Below are 9,933 nucleotides of genomic sequence, written 5' to 3' on the forward strand. Positions count from 1 at the left end.
GGTGCTACAGCCAATCAAAATATTTGTAACAAATTATGTTGCAGAGCATCAGGTTTTTACCTGAGTCTAACAACCTTTCGGCCACCAAATGGAATTTTTAGAGTGTCTTCCTGATGTTTTCATCAGTCTGAATATGAAGTGCCTCTTGCTAACCAAAGTTGTAATAAGGACCCATCAATAGATGTGGCAGTGTTAGCATTGGTGTGCTGAATAGTGGACCAGTAGTGAATCTCACTATGATAATTGTTCCAAAGACAATGACCATAGCTATCTCTTTGTGCTGTATTATCTGGAAGATTCACACAGGGGTTGGGGGGTTCTGTTAGTGATTTAGACACACATTCAGTCATTATTCAGCGATGTTGGAGAGGGGGGGGGGGGGGGGGGTACTTATGTGACAGAACAGCACCCATGCTCAACTGCAAAACATCGGTAAGCAGGACTAAATGCTTTGCTGGTGTAAAAGGCGGGGGGCAGACTTCAAATTCTCTATTCCCCAAACCCCCAACCCAAACACTGCACGACAACTAACAGGCCTCACTTAGTATGAAGCTCATTAAGGGAGTAGGATATGTACACAGCATTTGGCATATACCTGAATTGTGCCATTAAGTGTGTCAGTTACCACTGTGGGTGTCACCCGCTGGCAGTGGTATCAGAAAGACTAAAGGGAGAGAGTAGTTCTTTGCTGGATGTGGGTGGAGGTGAAATCAATGAAGGCAGCTAAATGTTGTTGAAGTTCTTCATTGTTAATCATAAAAGGAGGTAGTGCAGCATGCCTGTAGTAGCAGATGACACACATGTAATCCTGCTCCCAGGCACGTTGGTGTGGATGCACCACTGTAAACGCTTCTCAAAAAGATACCCCAATAGTGAGCAGCCTCAGCTACTAATGTATTCCAAGCAGCTGGCTGTCACTGAGTGACTGATGGCTAGGATTTTGTATCTGGCAGCCTCAGACCCCAGCAGCAGCAGCACAAAGGTGGGAGAACTTCAGTTTCGACCTTGTACCATGAAGTGGCTTCAGGATCCCCACTGGTGGTCTCGTGGAGGTGGTGGCAAAGTGAAGGCGACCTGATGGCTAGGGCCATCAGTCAGGCAGTGGTCATTTAGCTGCAGCTCAGCTTTGTCGATGATCCCACAGCAGAGAACAACACACAGCAGGCACGGATGCATGGCCCAGTCATGCTGTTGACCTGCTTGGCAGGCCTGGGGATGTGTATATGGCCAAAGGGGGCTCAGTGACGTAGAAGACCAGTACTGCTGCTTACTTCACCACTGTCATAATTTCCTGGAAGCTGGACATTGCCCTGAGAATTGAGTTGCTGTTGCTATGGCAAAATGCTGTGCCAGCTGACTGCAACTCACACCCTGAGTACAGCACTGGGTTCCTGTCTGGGCCTGTAGTGTTAGAGCTAGATGCAATTAGTGTCACAACACCTGATGCTTCTAAGTAAAGAGGTTCCCATTTACTACTGCCTTCACAGAAAAAGGCACAAGTGTAGCCAGAATAAGGAAGTCGCATTGGATTTTAATTATACGTACTTGTTTTTAAGTTTTGTGCACATTTCTCGATTTGATTCAAGTAAATCAAAGTGTTCCTTCCATAAAGTACCAATATCGCTAAATGCTTGGCTGAGGATTTCCTTGTTTTCACCACACTTGGTGAACTACCTTTCAGGTCGTCACCACTACCTCTATCCCCGTTTGAATTTCTAATGATATTCCTAATTGGCTTATATTTACACCTCTGTGTGATAATGCAACAGAATCTACAGATTTTGGTCACACCCAAGTCAAATTTGTATGCATGTTGTGCCACTGCTGCCATTCCAAATAACTGAGGTATGTGAAGATCCTTTCTTAAATTATCATGTGACATTCTAAGAGTGCTAGCCCAAACTTCCTGATCTGAAGACAGATGCACTATCACATCCCTAATTAAAGATTTGGCATGAGACATTTTACACTGTGAACACTGAAAACAGGACTGTACACTAAGATCTTGGAATTTAGCCAACCAGGATTTATACCACTAGTTCATTTTCTTCTGACACTGAAAAATAGTGTAGCAGTCACTACATGCATTTGAGTCTAAAAATGAGTGAATAACAAACTACACAAGACATCTCATGACAATATAATACATTCTGTGAGTGGTCATAATTTGCAAACTAGTTTGTAAATGTCACTACTGGAAGACAGTAACAAAGCAGACTGAAGACGAGTATCAGAAATGCTACTAGCCATGCAAAACAGCAGAACTCATTGGAGATATTTATTCAAAGTTTCTTTTGGACCAGCAAATGCCAAAATCATAGGTGCTGATAACACTGGTGTAAATACGAATGGTGTTGATGCTGTTTGAGGAACTTTGTTCCACTCTGCTATGCAGGTCTGCAAATCAGTATACTATTTCTGCTGTATCTTGCTCTGTCTCAGAACTTTCTGCAGCAGTTTCTGTTGCTGCTGCAGCATCAGCTGCTGCCGCCAACACAATTCAATAAACTTTGTATCCATGATGCACAAATAACATGTATGGGTTTGAGTTCCTTATTGGCAGTTTTGTGTCAAAGCATGACACAAGCTAAGCATGTCACTGTCATTAACCATTAGTGTGTGAAGACATAAAACTTAGTACAGGGTGAACATTAGAAGCTCCAATCAGTATCAGTGAACAAAGTCAGAGTCAACTTAAAGCCAACAGTACACACAATGAGGGCTCCATTGAGTGTCTTTGCAAATGAGGGTGTGAAGTCTTCAGTAACGAGCTACAAACTGCCAATCCACGTGATGCATCAGGTATGTATTTCTTGTAGTGGAACACATCCCATCCCCGTCCGATACGCTTGCCTCAACCTGCGGAGTTGCGGCTGCCTGAAAGGGAATTACTTGGCACAAAGATAGTAATGCTGCCACTGGCGAGGTGGTGTCTATATTGCTGAAGTGGTGGGATACTAGTTATGATCTCACTCACAGAACAACAAATCAATTTTCTTGCAAAATTTTATCTACTCAATTTTCAAGTGATCAACTTGTCACATATTCATCTGCTTACTGATCATTTGTAAGCCTAGGATGTATGTTCAACTGAACAGCATCACAGAACAGCTGAAAAAGACACAGCATTACCTCCTTTATGTAAAGACGTGTGTTAATGTTCTCGACTTACTCTTCTTGACTTCTGTGCTACAGTCCTACACACTGATTACAGCTTGGCTTGTAGGACAGATACCCTGTTGACAACCCATCCTCTTTGTAGGACATCAATTGTGACTTTACCAACATTATTTATTTACTTTACACCACTTATTTTGGTTGAATCTTGTTTGATCCTCACATCTGGGTTTTATCTCCACATTTTCAAATTTTTTTTACAGAAGTGTGGGCCATACAAGGAATGGTAGGCAGTCCATGAGAGGGATAATCAGATACCTAAATGGTGGTAGCTACGTGAATATGCAGTGAACACACCACTGATACCCGAGATGTTATCTCCCTGCACATGCAAAGGGTTGTTGCCTGTCCATTTCAGGCACCAGGCCTCCACACAAAGGCTATCACTCCAGGTGGCCATTGCTCTGACTGAAAGATACCCATGGGGAGAGCCCTTGTCTGTAGTAGGCAAATTCATGGATCATATTTTGTGCAGTAAAAAAACCAAAATTTATCAGCCAAGGACCATGAGACTCTGTCAGTTTCTTCAAGCAGAACTGAATTCTTCTATGCAGATTTTTACAAGCCCAAGAATTTTCCCTTTTTCACCACACCAAGAGAGAAAAGCAATATCAAATGAACTGCAGAAACTTACTCCCCTCAGTTCTTAGCTTGCAGGCGGACTGATGGATGGTCCTTTGTATCTAGTAAGCCAATTTTCACTGTGGAGAATATTGCAAATGTATTTGGATAAATCTCTTTCCTAGGTAAATTATGAAGTGATTCTGCCTTCATTAAAACAGTTACACCTACACAGTCTCAAGTGTTACTCCTCTGAAAAATATTTGGTGATACACCTGTTACTGTAACACCCCAAAGAGCCTGAACATGATATAGGGATTAACTTTTCACCCAATCTTAACACTGCAGATGAATTACCTGAAATCTTAGAGAAGAAAGAGGTTCTCTTCATATGTTGTATGTCATGACCTGGAAGATGACTAGATTGACACCGGAGCATTCATTCTCAATTTCAAGGGGGAATCACTTCCTGATATAGTCAAAATAATGGTCTAATACTGTGTTGCAAAGTCATATTAATCATCCCCAATGTGCTTTAGATTCCAGTGCTTTGGACACATGTCTTCCTGTTGTTTGAACAACCCAATTTCCCGATACTGGTGAGCCACTTCCTGGAAACTCATGCACGGGCTGCCACCATTCTATGTCAATTTTGGAGACAATCCCTGGACTGTGCTACCCTAATTAAGGAATGTAAAATCCAGTAACATAGAGCCTCAAATCGCCTCTCATATTTTGAAGTGTAGTAAAAGTGTGATCGTTTTTATCCCACCCTATTGGTGTCAATTTTTGCCATTACTGTGTCCTGCTCATTATTAGTAACTTGAGTACTTATGCCATCCATTCACTTAATGTCAACTTCTGGTATTCGCACAAGAAAATTGGCCCATAAGGGAGATAGGTCCTCGCCTCTTTTTGTTCCTGCAGCATCATTATCAGGGACCTCAATTTCCTGTGCCCAGCCAGGGGAACATCATCCTCCTCTGACATCTACTAGAGAGAGGCCTTCCTTTAGTGCACCCTGTTCACAGAAATCTACAGACCTTTGATCTGACACCAGCCAGTACCTCAAGGAGCCATGGGTACTGCTAACACCTCTTCGGTTCCTACCGCCACAGTGGATAAGTCTTTGCAAGAGTCCTAAGCCTGTAAAGTAGTTCAGGAGTGACAGAATAAATCTCTGGTGATGGCTACTCCAGTTATCCCAGAGGTGCTACAGTTTCAGAACATACATTTGTCAGTGTTCTTCAGCCTCCACTGGTAACAGATAATACACTGGGCATGCTCCGCTTCTACCAGCTTTGTATTGTTCACCTCTAAATCCATATGCACAGACATACATGACCTTAATCAGGGTTATGACCAGTTGATTTTCCACAAGCCATTGAGCTGTGACATTTGTAGAAATGTATGTTTGTCTGTCAAGATGTTCCACATTTTAGCCACTGTTCAGTTTTGTCATGTCATCTGCTTGAAAGTATTTTCTTCTCTTCCTCTCCAACATGTACACACATCAAAAAAAAAAAGTTTTGCATCACCTCAGTTCTGAGAGTTCCAGAACCTGTACAGAAAATTGGAATAGAGATCAGCATAAAAATCATTTCTGCCCTTTTTATTGCTCATGAAAACCACACATTGCATGTTGTACCACCATACAGCAAGACTTACAGGGTGGTGGTCCAGATTGCTGTACACACATGTACCTCTAATACCCAGTAGCATGTCCTCTTGCATTCATACATATCTGTCTGTATTCATCATGGCATACTACCCACAAGTTCATCAAGGCACTGTTGGTCCAGATTGTCCCACTGCTCAAAGGTGATTCAGCATAGGTCCCTCAGAGTGGTTGGTGGGTCACGTCATCCATAAACAGCCCTTTTCAATCTATCCCAGGCATGTGCCATAGGATTAATGTCTGGAGAACATGCTGGCCAATCTATTCAAGTGATATTGTTATCATGAAGGAAGTCATTCACATGATGTGCATGATGGGGGCATGAATTGTCGCCCATGAAGACAAATGCCTTGACAATATGCTGCCAATATAGTTGCACTATAGGTTGGAGGCTGGCATTCACATATCGTACAGCTGTTACAGCGCCTTCCGTGACCACTAGCGGCATATGTCAGCTCGACATAATGCCACCCCAAATCAGCAGGGAACCTCCACCTTGCTGTACTGTCTGGACAGTGCGTCTAAGGCGTTCAGCCTGACCGAGTTGCCTCCAAACATGTCTCCAGTGATTGTCTGGTTGAAGGCATATGCGGCACTCATCGGTGAAGAGAATGTAATGCCAACCCTGAGCGGTCCATTCGGCATGTTGTTGGGCACATCTGTACCACGCTGCATGGTGTCGTGGTTGCAAAGATGGACCTCGCCATGCACATTGGGAGTGAATTTGTGCATCATGCAGGCTATTGCACACAGTTTAAGTCTTAACACGATGTCCTGTGGCTGCACAAAAAGCATTATTCAATATAGTGGCATTGCTGTCAGGGTTCCCCTGTGCCATAATCCATAGGTAGTGGTCATCTACTTCAGTAGTAGCCCTTGGAGGGCCTGAGTGAGGCATGTCATCGACAGTTCCTGTCTCTTTGTATCTCCTCCATGTCCAAACAACATAGCTTTAGTTCACTCCGAGATGCCTGGACACTTCGCTTGTTGAGAGCCTTTCCTGGCACAAAGTAACAATGCAGACGTGATCGAACCATGGTACTGACTGTCTAGGCAACATGAGCCGTATACCCCCTTCCTGGTGGAATGACTGGAACTGATCGGCTGTCTGACCCCTTCTGTCTAATAGGTGCTGCTCATGCATGGTTGTTTACATCTTTGGCTGGATTTCTTGACATCTCTGAACAGTCAAAGGGACTGTGTCTGTGATGCAATATCCACAGTCAACATCTATCTTCAGGAGTTCTGGGAACCGGGGTGGTGCAAAACTTTTTTTGATGTGAGTATATCATTTACAAACAGATTAAACATCAATAACCCCATGGCACTCCTGTGGCACTCCATATTAGATGGGTCTGATTTCTGACTGGTATAAGTTCACTATTGATACATACTGTCCCCTGTTACATACTATTCTGTGTTGTACCTACTCTCATGGTTATACTTGAATGCCACAGTTTACCAATTTTTTATCAGCATTTGTTGGCTAGTGGTGTCAAATGCTTTGGAGTGACCTAGAAACATTCCTGATATAACTTTTGTTTTCATCTAAGGACAGTACAATACATTCTGTCAGACTGGCAACTGGTGATTCCGAAGATTTACTCATCCTGAAACCACACAGTGATCATACAAGAATGTTATGTTTGTCGGCATAAATGATTCATTGCACATAAACATGTCCATGATTTTTTAGGAATCTGACTTCAGTGGAACTGGTCTATAGTTGTTGGAGTCATCTTATTCCTTCTCTTGCACACTGGCACAACCCTACTCGTCTTCAGTTTTCTGGAAAAAATTAATTTCTGAAAGATCTGTTTGCTATTCCCAGAAGTGGTGTGATTATTTATTCTCTTACTAGCTTTATTATGTGATTTGAATTTCATCACCACCAGCTGACTTCTTGGACTTCAGATCCTGTGTTCCTTTCCTCAGTTCATCTTCTGTGACTGGTTTCAAGAACACACTTCTTTTCTAATTGAGTTTTGGAGCTGCTTTTATACTGGAGGCATTCTGCTTTATGAAAGTTGACCACATCAGCAAACTTAGCTTGTAAAACTCAATCACAATTCTGATCAAATGAGGGGAATGAGAGAGGCTTGTCTGCATCTGATAAGTTTATCAAATTATTTGTTGTGTTTCTGTTTACAGCATTGTTATTGCAAACTATAGTTTTGACTAAATCCATGTGACATTACAGAATGCAAAATTGCTAGTGTTCTTTCATGTAATACATGCCCAGGTGTGTTTTTCACTGGTCAGAATGAACAACTTCCTTCTTGCTGCAAAATGCAGATGCCACTAGAAAACCCAGAAATGTTACAGCTTCTGTTGTGTTTTCCTTTTGTATATGCAGATGGAAAAAGAGAACAGTTGGTTAACACACTCAGTCTAAAAACCCAACTCTTCATTTAGTATTTAATGACACTTATCTTTAGAGAGTTCCACTCCTGTGACTGACAGGAATGTGTGTGGAATTATATGTAAAAATATAGCTCTTGATTCCCAGAGTAAATGAAGTATCCAAAGGCAATGAGGTGCATGATATGGCAAGTCTGTAGATCTCGCACTATGAATGCAGTTACTACCAACACTGTCTCTCACACACAACTAAAAACACTCTGTATATACAAGTCTGACGTAAGCTTAACAGAGTTACAATGCAATGACTGTGTCACCTGGAAGCAGAAGTACACTCAACCTGAATTTCAGACCAAAGTGCTGTGCTCATCACTTGCAGTCATATTTTATAACTGCAGTGGGCCCGCAGCGTCTTGCAGCTCGTGCGATGTGTGACTCAAGCGTCATCCAGATTGTACCCACTGATGATACTGCATGGACATGCAGCATCTTTCCAGTGATTGACTGCTGGTATGACATTTTCAATGACTGATAACACCGCATTCCTCCCCCCACAAACTGCTGTATCAGGGAAGCGTGGAACTACAAAGACTGGAGCAATGAGTGGAAAAACAAGTTTAATCTCTCAATTGAAGTTCTCACAAGATCTGAATACAAACACTGTCAGATGAAAAAGAACACTGAGTCCCTATCAGAATCATACAATACTGTCACTTCAAGTCTGTATATGTCTGTAGTTATGGTGAGTCCAAACACTTTGCGAGACTGCAGCTTGACTTTGCACTGCCATCTGTGGCAGGCCGTATGCCTTTAACTAGTCTGGGCACATGGGAGTACACAGGCCAATGGTGAGCTCACAGTGGTGTGGTATGGCATGATTGGCCCATAGTTTGCTATTTTCAATATGTGCACTGGCTGGTGTTACTGGGGTCGCCGTGGAAGCAGCTTAAGGATGGTACATGCCTGCGTGTTAAGCAGTGGTGGTGCTGCCGCCTATTGGCCATGATATCGGTTGTGAGCTGAACACCTTCTGATTCCTGGCCGCAAAACACTGTGCACCACAGTGCGGTCATTGATGATACTGCACAAACATCCACACAAGTGTTATGTAAGGGGGTGAAGCATGAGCGTTAGGAGGAGGATGGAACACCGACACTATTGCAGGTGCAGCAGCTGAGACTGTAGTCAGCACCAAACACCCACCCACACCCTGGCATTTGCCCTGACCATGACTGGAAATGCCAACTGGAAACCAGTCACAGGGTGTGTGCCAGCTTCTGTAGGCACAGACTCAGATGTTGACACAGATGGGGCACCACAGACAGTGATGGAAACCTTTGGCATGGATGGCTGGATGTAACTCCTTCGCTGGATGCAGCACAGGCTGCCATCATGGCTGCAATACAATACGCAGCTCCAGGTTTCCCTGATGGAGGAGATGACTGAGCTGCAGGAGACGACTGCATCTGTGACAGTGGCTACTGCCCTGATGGCAAACTGGGTCTGTGAACAAAGATCCTTTCAGGTGGATGCAAGAGGTGGAGCAATGTTGTATGAGAGCCATGAGGGAGTTCTATTGGCGACTTGCCATCCCTGGGTGAGGAGTGGTAAGACGACAAAAACACGCTGATGATCTGGACCTGTGAGAGGATGTCCTGTAACTTGTCCATCTGTACCTTGAAGGTTTTGACAAAATGTTCCACACTTGTTTTACATGAACTGTGGCCCATTATCAGACACTATTACTTCCAGTAACACTTCAATACAGAGAACTGAAATCAGGACTGATGTGGTACTCATAGATGTAGTGGACATCATGCGGGCGAGAAAAGGGAACTTACTATAAGCATCTACCACCAATAACCAGTGGGTATTCCTACATGGACCAGCAAAGTCTCCATGCAGCCACTGCCATGGTCCAGTTGGGTGTGGCCAATCAAAGTAATGCTGAGGGGGAGTTGCACACTGTGATGTAATCACCTCTGTCTGAGAGTTCGTTCCAGGCCATGTACAATGGCCTGGCTAACTGTTTGGTTTGGACAACACCCAAATGACTCTGGTGTAACAGTATGAGTACTTCCCAAGGAAGGGACTGAGGAGCCATTACTAGAGCATCGCTAGTTTTTGTATGAAGGAGGAGGATGCCCATTTGCACT

This window comes from Schistocerca gregaria, chromosome X, assembly GCF_023897955.1.
Source record: "Schistocerca gregaria isolate iqSchGreg1 chromosome X, iqSchGreg1.2, whole genome shotgun sequence".
NCBI lineage: Eukaryota > Metazoa > Arthropoda > Insecta > Orthoptera > Acrididae > Schistocerca > Schistocerca gregaria.